General features: G+C 39.3%; 2 long non-coding RNA genes across 5 annotated transcripts; one reads left to right on the top strand and one right to left on the bottom strand.

Moving 5' to 3' along the window:
• The first annotated feature begins 515 nt into the window (after nucleotides 1-515).
• LOC103462138 (uncharacterized) lies at nucleotides 516-5,830 on the top strand. 2 transcript variants are annotated; one of them, XR_001776432.2, is made up of 3 exons: nucleotides 528-2,149; nucleotides 5,176-5,658; nucleotides 5,738-5,830. It is a non-coding gene; the product is annotated as an uncharacterized LOC103462138 (long non-coding RNA). The 2 variants fall into 2 exon arrangements; XR_014086860.1 differs by having other exon boundaries at nucleotides 516-5,658.
• Nucleotides 5,831-5,932: 102 nt separating this feature from the next.
• LOC103462140 (uncharacterized) lies at nucleotides 5,933-13,312 on the bottom strand. 3 transcript variants are annotated; one of them, XR_533277.3, is made up of 5 exons: nucleotides 12,025-13,312; nucleotides 7,078-7,145; nucleotides 6,897-6,980; nucleotides 6,529-6,753; nucleotides 5,933-6,176 (listed from the first exon to the last, which is right to left on the bottom strand). It is a non-coding gene; the product is annotated as an uncharacterized LOC103462140 (long non-coding RNA). The 3 variants fall into 3 exon arrangements; XR_014086859.1 differs by having other exon boundaries at nucleotides 6,897-7,145; nucleotides 12,025-12,177; nucleotides 12,320-13,312; XR_014086858.1 differs by having other exon boundaries at nucleotides 6,897-7,145.
• Between the last annotated feature and the right edge of the window lie 575 nt (nucleotides 13,313-13,887).

The following is a 13,887-nucleotide window of genomic DNA, read 5'->3' as shown; positions in this document are numbered from 1 at the left end:
CAACATCCCGAGTTGAGGTCAGCAGTACACCATCCCCACTATAAGCAGTGTTGGTGCTGCACTGCTTTCCCCTCCTGAGACGCCGGATGGTGGACCAGAATTGCCTCGAAGCCGTACGGAAGTCTTTCTCCATGGCCTCTCCAAACTCCTCCCACGCCTGAGTTTTTGCCTCAGCAACCACCCGAGCCGCATGCTGCTTCGCCCGCCGGTACCCATCAGCTGCTTCCGGAGTCCCTATCGAGGAATTGAAGGGTGGCTACTCTCAAATATATAAGTCAGGAAAATAATACACAGTTCTTGCTGCTAGGCCATAGACGAGCTGGAGATTTATTACACCCACGGAATCAGTTTAGTCAGTTCAACACGTAAAGTCTTCCATACCAAAAAATCTCTCCCAAGTCTCAAATTCAACAGTCTTTATACTCTCAAGTCTCCACAAGTGTCCATTGGAAGGTTTCAACCAATGGAGAAAGGGTGCTGTTTCTGCCAACAGACTCTCAGCGTTTGTTGGGAGACCTTTAGTACAAGTCCAAACAATGACATAAGACCTCATCTGCTCCTTCTCAGAACTACCAAACAGACCAATTTGTTGATGCTATCCGTCGAGACCGCATTCCTTCCGAGTCCGTTTGTGCACTTTGTACGCAAATGGAGGGAAGGGATTTAGGTCAGTTTGAACAAGCGAACTGCCGAGAATCCTTTCGCAAAAACAACTCCTTAGATGGTATTTCAGCTCCAACATCCCATAGGCCGAAAAGGCCCAATAGGACTCCTTCTTCAGCTTGACAGCATTCCTCACCGAAGGTGTCCACCAACGGGTTCGAGGGTTGCCACCGCGACAGGCACCAACAACCTTGCGGCCGCAGCTCCGATAAGCCGCCTCGGCAATGGAGACACGGAACATGGTCCACTCAGATTCAATGTCCTGGTGCCAAGTGCACATATGGACACCCTTATGCCTGAACATGGTGTTTGTGATGGACAACCCGTGACGAGCACAGAAGTCCAACAACAGAACACCACTCGAGTTCAGATCGGGGGTGGGGCGGGGGGCCGTTCCTCCCAACCACGCCCCTCCAGGTCTCACTGTCATTGCCCACATGGGTGTTGAAGTCCCCCAGTAGAACTAGGGAGTCACCAGGAGGGGTACTCTCCAGTAACCCCTCTAAGGACTCCAAGAAGGGTGGGTAATCTGAACTGCTGTTCGGCCCGTAAGCACAGACAACAGTCAGAACCCGTCCCCCCACCCGTAGGCGGATGGAGGCTACCCTCTCATTCACCGGGGTAAACCCCAACGTGCAGGCGCCAAGATGGATATGTTCTGTGGGTATATGATAATTGGTCAATGTTGTGTTTGTATTTCGTAATGTTGTGGTGTTTTTGTTTCTCTTGAGGATGTACTTATTTGTGGTGGGCTTGATCTTTTTTTTTTATAACCTCTGCAACGGTTATAACAGCCCGACGTTAATGCTTAGGAACCATTACAACTGATGGACGTTGGTGTTTACTGTGTGTTAGAAGGAGCGTCTTTTTTAGTTTGATAATGTTAATTTAGGATTAGATTTTCTTCATTTTTTTGCTATGTTATTTTATTTGTGAATATTGTTTTATTTTATTTCTTTGTGGTAACTCTGGATGTCTATTGAATTTGAATTGTATTGTAATTGAATTTTATTTATCTGTTCATTTGTTTTTTTGTAATCAGAATAAACGAGCCCTTGCCGGAGATACACTGTAACGACTAGCTTCCTCTGTGATCCACAGATCTGGTACACAGGATTCATCTGCCTGTGCACCACTTGATACTGGCATCAGATTCCCCTAGGTCTGGTGCCGGTAACACCTGGAAATGGCCCAACAGAGTCTCAAACAGACTCCACAAGCTTCGGATGACCTTGACAAAGGCACAGCTGTGTATAGAGAAGCAATCCGAAGATCTGGAGAGTCTTACAGAGGAGTTAGGGCATCTCTCCAGTACGACAGAGACTGTAAAGAGATAGAGTACCTTAGCCAACAAAACATGACTTTAAAGTCTGAAAATGCTCGGCTAAGGGAAAGATTGGCTGAACAGGAGAATGAGGAGCACCAGGAGATAAAGGACCAGGACAGCCAGAGACTAATTTCAACTATCCGAAACTTCTGTAAAAAGGTAGGTATAGTTTTCAAGACGATGTACCAAACAGGAACACTCAGGAACTGGATACCAGAATGGATTTTCTAATCCCTCTTTTAATTCTGGTAAAACTGTCCACCTTGCTGAAACTGACAATTAACTGGTTGGACATTGTGCAGAGAGCGCAGGGGTCGCAGTGAAAAGGAGATAATTAAGGAGTAGTCAAATTAAGGTCTCGACAATCAGTTAGTGCTTGGTTGATGAGGGAACAAGGTGAGTGTGTTGATGAGTGGATTGCATGTATTGGGTGTGATGTTTATGTTTTGCCATAGATGGTGTTAATATTTGGTTAACCGTTGAACAGTTGAAATACATTTTATTTTATAATACAGGAATGTTAGTTAAATGAATACATGTAAACATAATTATAGCACATAAGGTAAAGAATTCATAGGTTAAGGTAAAAGGTTAGAACTACGAAGAGTTACTAATGGTATTTTATTTGTATATTTTGTAGCTCTTACGGTGTGTTCATGCACTAAGGCTGTTGAATAAAGAAACGTGAACCATCAGTTTGAGAGACCATTGTTTCAACCAGGACGCTACAAACAGCTACTGATCTTAGGCAGGATTTTGCTCATCCAACCAAAGAAAATGGATCCACAGATCCAACCGTGTTACAACATAGTCACGACATAATATCTATGTCTCTATCTAATATGTTTTTAGATAGATAAATAGATATCTATCATTCTACCTAGATATTTATTGATAAATATCTATTTATTAAATATATAGATGTGTGATTTTTGGTCTGGGAGGGGATAACATTTAATTTTTATTGACAAAACTATTTTAAAAACACTTTATGATTAATTTTGTAATTGACAGGGCTCCCAGTTTTTTTCTACTTCTATAAAAATAAAAAAATTTTGTGGGAGGACCCCCTGTCGGTCAAGGGCCCTTGGAATTGTAATAACTTTTCCCCCCTATACCGTGCCCTCTGGCTGCTGCTAAGAGATGAGCGTGTTTTCTGGTAACCACGCGCCACTAAGTATAAATCAGATTTCTACTTTTGTTTTGAATGTCTGTTTTATATTTACCACCAATGACAAAAAAACAAAAAAACATTTTCACTTTACTGCCAAATTTACCAATTGCACAACTCCTGTTAAGCGGTATGAGATAAGTAGTATTTCAAAAGAGTAGAAGAATTCTGGTTTTTTTAAACAATAACAGTATTTGTTGTTGTTAGCTGTTGCTAAGAGATGAGCGTGTTTTCTGGTAACCAAGTGCCACAAAGTAAACATCTGATTTTTACTTTTGAAGTATTTACCAACTACAAAATTCTTGTCTAAATACGGCTTTTGAAATAAGCTGTATTTAAAAAGGGCTTATATGTCATAAACAATAATGTTACTTATTAATTTGGTGTTAAGAGATGAGCCTTTTTCTTTTCTGCCAACGAATTGCAACGAAGTATAAACCAGATTTCTACTTTTGTGTTGAATGTCCGTTTTATATCACAAAAAAAACATTTTCACTTTACTGCCAAATTTACCAATTGCACAACTCCTGTTAAGTAGTATGAGATCAGGAGTATTTCAAAAGAGCAGAAAAATTATGTTTTTTAAACAATAACAGTATTTGTTGTTGTTAGCTGTTGCTAAGAGATGACCACGTTTTCTGGAAACCAAGTGCCACGAAGTAAACATCCGATTTTTACTTTTGAAATATTTACCAACTATTTAAACACAAAATTCTTGTGTTTAAATACTGCTTTTGAAATAAGTAGTGTTTCAACAGTAATATTGTTTGTTTTATAAACAATAATATTTATATATGTTGGGGGGGCAACGAACTACCACGAAGTATAAATCAGATTTCTACTTTTGTGTTGAATGTCTGTTTTATATTTACCACCAATGACAAAAAAATAAATTCACTTTACTGCCAAATTTACCAAATTCCTGTTAAGTAGTATGAGATAAGATTTGTTCTGCTCTTTTGAAATACTACTTATGTTTTTTAAACCATAACAGTATTTGTCATTATTAGCTGTTGCTAAGAGATGAGTGCGTTTTCTGGTAGCCAAGTGCCATGAAGTAAACATCAGATTTTTACTGTTGAAATATTTACCAACTGCAAGATTCTTGTATCTAAATACTGCTTTTTAAATAAGTAGTATTTCAACAGTATTATTGTTTATGTTTCATGAACAATGTGTTTCATAAACAATATTACTTAATTTGGTGTTAAGAGAAGACCGTTTTTGGTTGAGTTTTTTTGCCAACGAACTGCCACGAAGTATAAATCAGATTTCAACGTTTTAAACACTTTTCTGCCCAATTCATAAATTGCACAATTCTTGCTAAGTAGTATAAGGCCCTAAGCAGAGACTTCCACATTTTGGCTACAACTTAGTATTTATTGAAGATGTGTCTAGTCATTTATAAAAATGTTTTACACTGCATGAAAAGTGGGATTTTTGACTCTGTATTCTGAAGCGAACGCAGCTCGTGAGCGACAGATACCGACAACAATCGACAATTTGCATTGTCACTGTCACGACTCACGGGAGTCGAAATCTATCGATTGCGGAATCCCAGGAGGTGCGCGCGGGCGGGAGGTGTTAACGACTCTACTTAGCATACAAATAGCCTAGCTAGCATATGCAAAGGCGCTTCAGCAAACCCACGTGGATTCTCAGTCATTGGATGAAAAACAATGACATCACACTTTATCATTGACATGTGATTGGTTGGTTGATGTGTGCCCATTGGATAGCACTTATGTCTTTATAAATAAACCCCGCCCCAATCATTAATATTTTTAATACTGTATTTTAAAAAAAATTATGTTATGTATTAAAATATATTCATTTGGTATTGCTTATATGCAACATCTTCATATATGAGGAACATAAAAGAGGCACAGAAGTTTTATTTTTTATGTCATTTTACTTTTTTTACTGTTTGCATACAAAATGAGACATAAATGCTTGTCCATTTCTGTGTTGGGATCTGGGGGTATTTGGGGTTGTTTTTTGCCATCACCACTAGATGGCACCATGGAGGCTAGGATAGGAGGATTGGAGTGCTGATGTCACTGTCACACCGGTTCCTAATCTACTCGTCAGCAGGACTTCAAAAGACAGCGACTGCCAGCATACCAACGCTTGAGAGTTAGCCAGTTATGGTAACCCTGAGCCCCCCAGTGATCTAGTTTACCTCTCCGTTGAAACTGAACTAACGACGTTTGTCGTTTGGATTCTTTCAGCTGCTCCTGCAACTACTAGTCTGGCTGTAGTCCCGAGTTTCCTTGTGACGCCGTGGAAACATCACCCATTGGTGCCCAAGACCACCACTCACCTTTCCTCCGTGGAACCAAAGAGACTCCTCTGAGTCAGAAGATCCTAGCTGGCAGTCCGCCCGCTCTATCCGTGACGACGTCAGGATCCTAATATCTGTCCGCCCTCCACCGCAGCACTATCTCCATCTCCAGCGCCTCACTCCTAGCCGCACCGTTGTTGTTCTCCTCCCCGAGTAAGCATAGTACTGTAGAGCACTGGAAATTTCCCACAGTCCCTGAACTCACCTCCTGATCTGTTGTTGTTGTTTCCAGACGTCCTGGCTTACCTGTTTCTCGCTGTCCACTTCGTTGTTTTTGAGACGATACCTGAAAAGCTTATATTTGTTAATAAATCACTTAACCGATCTTTGCTGCCTGAGTTGTGTTCTGCATGTGGGTTCGTAGTGTAAATACCATCATGACATTCTGGACCATCTGATAGTTTTTTTTTTTTTTTTCCCAAACATGATCCAACATTATGTTGCGTTCAGGACAGGCCCAACGTCTCTCCTGTAGCGTAGACCTGACGTTTCTCCTGTAGTGGAGACCTGACGTCTCTTCCTGTAGTGTAGTCCTAATGTCACAGAGCTCCTGATTGGGGCAACTTGGGGTCTCAACCTCACCACAGTCCATCCTGACACCCCCTCATAGCTGCCATCCTCCCAGAATTGCACCTCCTCTGCTGCCAGTACTCTCTGCCTTTCTCCATCAGCTGTTAATACAGAACAGACTATCATTATGAGCTACAGGCATCTTTTAGTCATTATGAAACTACAGTGAAATTGTTTGGCAACTTCCAGCTTAGTATGCACACATAAGACATTAAAACAAAAAAACAAAACACATTACATTAATACATTCTTACAAAAAATAAAAACTTTAATGAAAAAGAGAAAACACTTGGAAACAAATGGAAGAAAAAATTAAAAGCAGTTGGTAATAAATAGTAAAACATAATTCAACAAACTCTGAGGCAGATAATTTGCTTTGATGGATTTTAATACATCACAGTACTTTAATCATTCAAGGAATTGTGACCTCTCTAGATTAGTAATAAATCTTACCTGCTTCTTTCTTGACCAACATCTGGATGACTGGCAGTAGGTCATTGATGCAGCTGGAAAACATTTTTGTGCATTGTCAATACATAGTATAATTACATTATGTACATAATATTGAAGCATAAAATATCAACATTCTAAAATAGTAGATACTGTCCTCATCATGGGCATCAGAACGTTCCTGAAGAGTCTGATTAACACAAACGTGACTCCCATTCTGTGGAGTATCTGTGGAAATAAATGTAAAATTAAAAAAATATTGTAAAAAATATATCGTTTTCTCAAAAATACATAAGTAAATAAATTAAAATTATTCTCAACCAGCTATTGTACAATCAGGAATCAACGCAGTGACTGTACATAATGCATACCGGCTTCATGGCTTCATCCTGATATCCGTCCTCCGTCCGCCATGTAGTCGATCTCTACTGCTTACCACACTCTGCCTTGCTGTACTGCATTATAACAAAATAAATAAAATGACCGGAAGATCAGTTTTCCTTACAAATATGCGAGTGTTCACTATTCACTAAATGTGAAATCATAACTTACTGAATTTCTCTTCGTCCTGGTGGACGTGGTCTGAGGCTTGGCTGTTAAGGCTTGGCCATTTTTCAGGTCTGAAAAAAATAAAAAGATGCGAGTATTTTTAAGAGTTCAGAACATCACATGTAATAAAAAAAATTACAATATGAAATCTCACCCTACACTTGTTTTGGAATTATGAAAACGACAGACCGCTTTCTGTAAGAAACAAAGCAACTCGCCTCTCTGCACGTGCTCGCTATTCATAAAAGCTTTCTTACCGTGAGTTCGGCCTTGTTGGACCGCCACGGTGTCATCTGTTGTTTTCCGCCGGAACATTGCTTAATATCAAAACAATACTGAAAAAGTAACTCCGTGAAATAGTACTTTTTCCACCATTTCACACAACCCACGGGCATTTTCGTTCATGTTTAGCAGTAGCACTCGTTAGGACCAGTGCAAATCTTCCTCTGGAGTTTAATGGCGGCTGCTTGACCAACTATGAAAGCGCATTACTGCCACCAACTGGACTGGAGTGTTAAATGAAAGTTGACAGAAAAGAAAATGCATTCTAAAAAGTTATTTTTTCAAAAGTTACATGACAGTATATTTTATTTTTATTATAATTAATTGCTGACATGTTTTTAAATGTGTAGATGTTTATTTACTCAATTCTACTTTGAGCGGTCTCCTTTTTAGTTTATACAGAATATAATGATTCATCATCTGTGAGTTATATTTAGTGCTTAACTAACAAAACTTTAAAAAAAAAAGAATACAAATGTTTGTACTCTATCGGAAGGTATCACAAACTTTCAACCAATTTGTTCTTCAATTTAAACTCGAGAGTAAATCATGACTCTGGGTTTTTAAAGCAATCAGTGAACATTAACATTTAGTTTGAATATTATTCACAAAAATATTTTCTGTACAATGAACCACTCTGGAACATGTTTTTTTATTATTATTATTGATTAAGTTGTGCAATGATAAATCTTCAAATCGGAGGAATGTCAAACTAAGATCACGTTTAACAAAAGTCTATTGTATGTAATCATACATATTCTGCTTTAATATAATCAATTCAACCAAAACTAAGTTTTTCAGTGCTCCTAACACACATGTAAAATATATTTTAATGGATAAGATAGAAAACGTAACTAATTTTCAGCATTAATGCCTGTTTTATACTTAAATCTCATTATTTCTCAATTAATAACACGGAGGGGTTTTGTCCAGGTCCTGGAACAAGTAAACAGGTGAACAGAAGGTAAAAAGGGTTAGCTACAACAGGAATGAGAGTGAAAGGCCAGTGCTCAACAGTTGATTAGCATTTGCATGGTTCCCTGCAACTTCATTTAAATATGAAAACCTCTCCTAGGCCCAAGGGGCGGGGGGTGTTAGGGGAACACGGACACACAGCGTTTTTGACCATTCTTGGCCGATAGCCCTCAATCTCCATGCGCATGGTAGAACTAGGTGTCAATAGCTGTCGTAAATCCCACTTTTCATGCAGTGTTAAAATGGTATCAATAGCTGTTTTCTGTTTTATTTGTTTTCCCTTACTTATTACGTTTTCTATTGAAATTCAATAATTATTACTTAACTCAGAACGTGTTCATTATTAATTCCACGGGCCGCAATTATTCCTGTTTTATTCCAGAGTTTTTCTGACTACCTGGAGCTTAGTGTTGATTTCCCCATCTCGGACTCACACACACACACACACACACACACACACACACACACACACACACGCACGCACACACACACACACACACACACCTGTCCTGCGGTCTCTGCGTGAAACTTTTTTCTTTCTGAACATTTTCATTTCTTTTTACCAGGCAGCAGCAGCTAATCTTAAATCTTCCTTAATCTGTCCCTGGTCTTTCTCATAATCATCCTCTTCCGACGATAATAAAGCCCCTGAAACTCTAATTCTCCCTCCTTCTCCGTTACTAAATCTGTTCCAGCGGTCAAAGTTTCTGTGGTAATCAACATATCTGTTAGTTTGACATATTTTTCTGAATGGGCTTATGCGCTTTTATCGTAGTTTTTCTGACCCGCCACATCTTGTATCCTCTCACTTTTCTCGGACTCCGGACCGTTTGCTGAAATGGCTCTATTTATAACCTTAGAAGGGAGGGGCGGGCCAAGGAGAATCGAGTGATTTCATTGGATAAGCTCAATTGGCTGCCGCGATCATAAAAATTATATTTAATATACTTTTTCTGTTAAATTATGACACAGTATGGCCGCCAGATATGTACAGTAAATGCATCAGTTTGTAGTCCAGACGGTCAGCCTTCCCCTGGACAGAAGTTAAAACTAAATACAGCTTTTTTTTTTTTCTGTTTAAATTGTCAACCCGCCACAGTGACGGGTGACAGGTAAATACTGCTTTTGAAATAAGCAGTATTTCAATAGAGCTTATGTTTCAAAAACAATAATATTACTTATAATTATTATTATTAATTTGGTGTTAAGTGATGAGCGGTTTTTTTTCTGCCAACGAACTGCCACGAAGTATAAATCAGATTTCTACTTTTGTGTTCAATGTCTGTTTTACATTTACCATCAATGACGAAAAATGCAACATTTTCACTTTTCTGGCCAAACATCTGATTTTTACTTTTGCAAAATTTACCAACTGTAAATTTCTTGTGTCTAAGCAGATCAACAGTATTTCAAAAGAGCTCGTTTTATAAACAATATTGCTTGTTTTAATTTGGTGTTAAGAGATGAGCATTTTTTTTCTGCTAATGAACTACCACGAAGTATAAATCAGACTTTTACTTTTGTGTTGAATGTGTTTTATATTTACCACCACGAAAAAAAAATAATTCTCTTTTCTGCCCAATTCACCAAATGCACAATTCTTAAGTAATGTAAAATAAGTAGTATTTCAAAAGAGCAGAACAAATCTTGTGTTTTTTGAACCATAATATTTGTTGTTAGCTGTTGCTAAGAGATGAGGGCGTTTTTTGGTAAAATACTTTTTTTAGCTAATTTAATTTACTAGTCATTTTTTGCACACTGAATGGAGGAAGTCGATGTAAGACAACATGCTAGTTATAGTCCACATGTTACTGGCAGCATTTAGGCTAACATTAGCATTTTGGCAAATTTTAGCTTTAGCACTAATTTAAAATACTGAATGGAGTGAGTCCATGTTACTCAACATGCTTGTGACTCTCCACATGCTAATTGATTACATTGTAGCTTACTTTAGCATTGATGCACATTTTTAGCATCAGAATGTTGGGTTCCAACCAACGAGCACACTTTGGCAGGCCCCGTTTAAATTCTGAAATTTTCTAGCTTAGGGGGCGTTTACACGACAACGATCCAACAAAAACGGCACTTTTGTTCCGTTTTTGTTGGATCGTTTACACGATAACGTTCTGATTACGATCTGTGTTTACACAGTAACGGTGCACATCGAAAACGTGTAATGCTCTCGCTGCGCCTAGTTGGTGCTAGGTTCTTTGAAACTTTGAAAGTGGGCATGTGTTTAAAAAAAAGTTGTACTTGAAGGCATGTGGATTTCCGTGAGAGAACACGCATTGTGTGCGTCTGATTAGGGCGCATGCAGTTGGAAAAAGTGGGATAACTTTGCCGAAAAATCTTGTTTGAGCTTTCACGGTGTCTGTAGCGGCCCCGGACTGGAAGCTGTTTATTGTTTTTACCTTGGAATGGCCAACAGTCTGTTATTCCTATATCAATTTGATAAAATAGGAGTTCCCGCACGTCCCATATCCGTGTCCTCTGTTACCTTTTTCAGCAGTTAAAACAGTTTTATCCGTCGCTAACAAGTCGTAACCTGTTTTTCCGAGCCGCCTTCAAACGCAACATGAACGCTGAGACGCTCCCGCTGGGTTTACACCTGTGAGGCAGCGGGAGACCTGCTGCTGCTGCTGCGCATCTGTGTTAGAATCATGGCAGCAAAACAGAAAAACGTAAATAACTGCACAGTTTTTTCCCCGAACTAACCGACTGAGTTGAGTAAAGCTGTTGGATGCAGGTGATGATAGCTAAAAGATGACTAGCTAATATCAATTCAGCACGTTAAGCTTGTTAACAAGTAGCCTGTAGGCTGCAGGTGTTGTTGTCTATGTTCAGCTACGTAGATTCATTTTGCCCCCCAAAATAAGTCGATGCCCCTCCTGTTAAACTCGTCTGGAGCCGGGCTGGTCCTGGTCCGTAGTTCTCTAGATAAGAGCGCTGAGCAAGCAGCCTGTATTTTGCCAACTGGGCGGTGCGGAGCGGTGAAGAGACGGTGAGGGAACCGAATCTGATGGGGAAACAGTAACACCAGCATTGTGAGTAGTTTCTTCTTCTTCTGAGGATTGTAGGAAGCAGCTATGTTTTGCGTCATACTATGCATGAGCTGGGGATTCTCTGGAAGAAAAGATCCGTTTTCTAGGTTTACACGACAACGGAAAACGTTACGTTTCAGAAATATCGCACTCTGGAACCCGTTTTCAATCTGTGCCGTTGTTAGAGAAAACATTCGGTGGTTTTGTGTAAATGCGCACTACAAACGCAACAAAACTCTTCCGTTTTCCCCCGAAATCGGGGCCTTAGTTCTATACTTGACAACAAAGAGAAAAACCGTTGAAGTACCACTCACAGCCACTTCTTTCTCCCTCTCTGTATCGGTCAAAGACTCGTTACCATAGCAATTAACAACAACACCACTTTATGTTTCAGGATTCAACACCAAAAAACACAAAATTTCTCACACAAAGAACAGAACATTCAGTCAGTCGTGTTTTAGACTTAGTGTTTACTTTTCGATTATTAAGAAGTGATTGCTGTGGTAAATTAGCTACCGCTGCAATTAGCTTAGCTAACACAGCAGTTCGTAGGTTATGCTTCTTTTCTGCATTCTTCACACATACAAACTGTAGCCCACAAAACGTACATTTCATTAAAAAACTAAACAATACAATGTTATTGCCATCTTACCTTTACTCATAAATGAAATCCGTGCTCATTCTGCACAAAAGTATTCGTTCTGAAGCCAAGTCTATCCTCGAGATTCCAAACAGTTTTAGTGCGACCTGGTTTTGAATATGAGTGGTCGACCGCTCATGTTTGGTTTATGTCACAAAATCCCACCTGAGTTCACACAGTGTCACAAGTTGAGAAAAGAAGGAAGAAAAGTAGAAAAGGCAGTTTCTAGCAGGACATCCACAAATCCTGTCTTTTCTTTACGTTTGAAACGAGCGGGTATTCTTTTGTCTCATAGTTTGAACCAAACCTTTCAGATGTGCTGTAGGTCTTCTTTTACTTATTATTTCCTGCTTTGATTGAAAATCCACTTTAGAAAACTTAACGTGTAGAAATGCAGTCAGCCATGTTGGCGCCAGAAGAGAGGAGAAAACAAATCTATCGCTGCACTTCAGTTATTTACTTTAGCCTTGCTTGCTGTCTCTTATTCTGCAGTTGTGGAGTCACAATGTCTGGGATCATGAGCGCCCCCTGCCACGAGGCAAGAAAACTGCCTGCCTCACCTCGAATCTGTCCTCTGCCATTTATGATCGTTCCTCAGCACACGAAACATGTTTCACACACAGTTGGTGTCAAAAAACACTGTACGTTATATACACAAGTTAAATATGGAATATCTGAAGCTGTTGCCCCCGCGACCAGACCCCAGATGAAGCGGAAGAAAATGGATGGATGGATATAAAATGTTTTTTAACCATTTTATTGGTGACACACAGACAGGAGGAACATGCTCCCATCAAATGGCAGTTAGCGAGAGGTTGCTTCCCCTGACCGCATGTCACTGGTCTACGTTTAAGAATGTATCAAATGTCCTTTAGTGCAAATGAGCCAACGGTACAGATGGCGCCTCCACAACAAATCCTGCGGTGACGAGCCCAGTCTGTGTCTCATCATTGGATCATAAAACGTTTTTGAACCTTGAAGGATTACATTTTGTATTTGTCGATCAGAAACCTCCCAGTGGACGTTAAGCTGGCTTTGCAGTGAACAGCAACACTCGTGTTCAAGTGATTTTCGTTTCATGACAGGCTTGAAACTCTCTGTGGTTTCTGGGTTGTTCCTAAACATTCAAACCATTTGACTTTGATCTTGGAGGGACAGTCAGTCTGGGTGTTCCTCCAAACCTTTTGCAAAGCGGTGACACATTTGAAAAACTTGTACTTTAGAAATGGTACCAAACGGCCTTCCCACCCACAATTACTGTTCTTAGATCTTCACTCACTTCCTGTGACTTTCCTTTCATTATGACGTTTAGATTGTCCAGTCAGGATTACCAACAGGAATTTTGACAAGTTGAATGACATTAGAAACTTTTGTGAATTTATGTATAACTATATTCAAACTTGTAGTATAATTTTGACTTTTGAACTTGATTGCTTGATGATCACACCACTGTGGAAAGATCAAATAAACAATTAAAAACCAGAAATCAATTATGCCGTTGATGCTATTGATCAGTGCATCATCAAAATTATACATGGTAAAAAATTATTTTTCTCAATTGTTTTATTAAAATAACGAGTCCCACACAATAAAATGCACTGGCTGCGGTTTTTCTTTTCTTTTCTTCCCTTTTTTTTTTTTTTTGCTTTATTTTGCAACCAGACCAAGTTAGGAGTGAAGCAGATGAAGCCAAAGAAGTCCAAAACTCACATTCATGAAGTGACAGTGAGCGTGACTACAGTGATGTTGCTAAGTACTAAAATCAAAACTAAACTCCTCTGATTGGGAAAAAAACAACTAAAATTACTTCTCTGAAAGTTTATTTTCTTTAAGCTTACAAGCTGAGAACAAGTCAGAGCCAATAATACAGTCGGT

The sequence above is a fragment of the Poecilia reticulata genome, chromosome 3 (assembly GCF_904066995.2).
Source record: "Poecilia reticulata chromosome 3, P_reticulata-male-v2, whole genome shotgun sequence".
Lineage (NCBI taxonomy): Eukaryota > Metazoa > Chordata > Actinopteri > Cyprinodontiformes > Poeciliidae > Poecilia > Poecilia reticulata.
The sequence above is the reverse complement of the archived record's forward strand: the minus strand, read 5'-3'. Positions and strand labels throughout refer to the sequence as shown.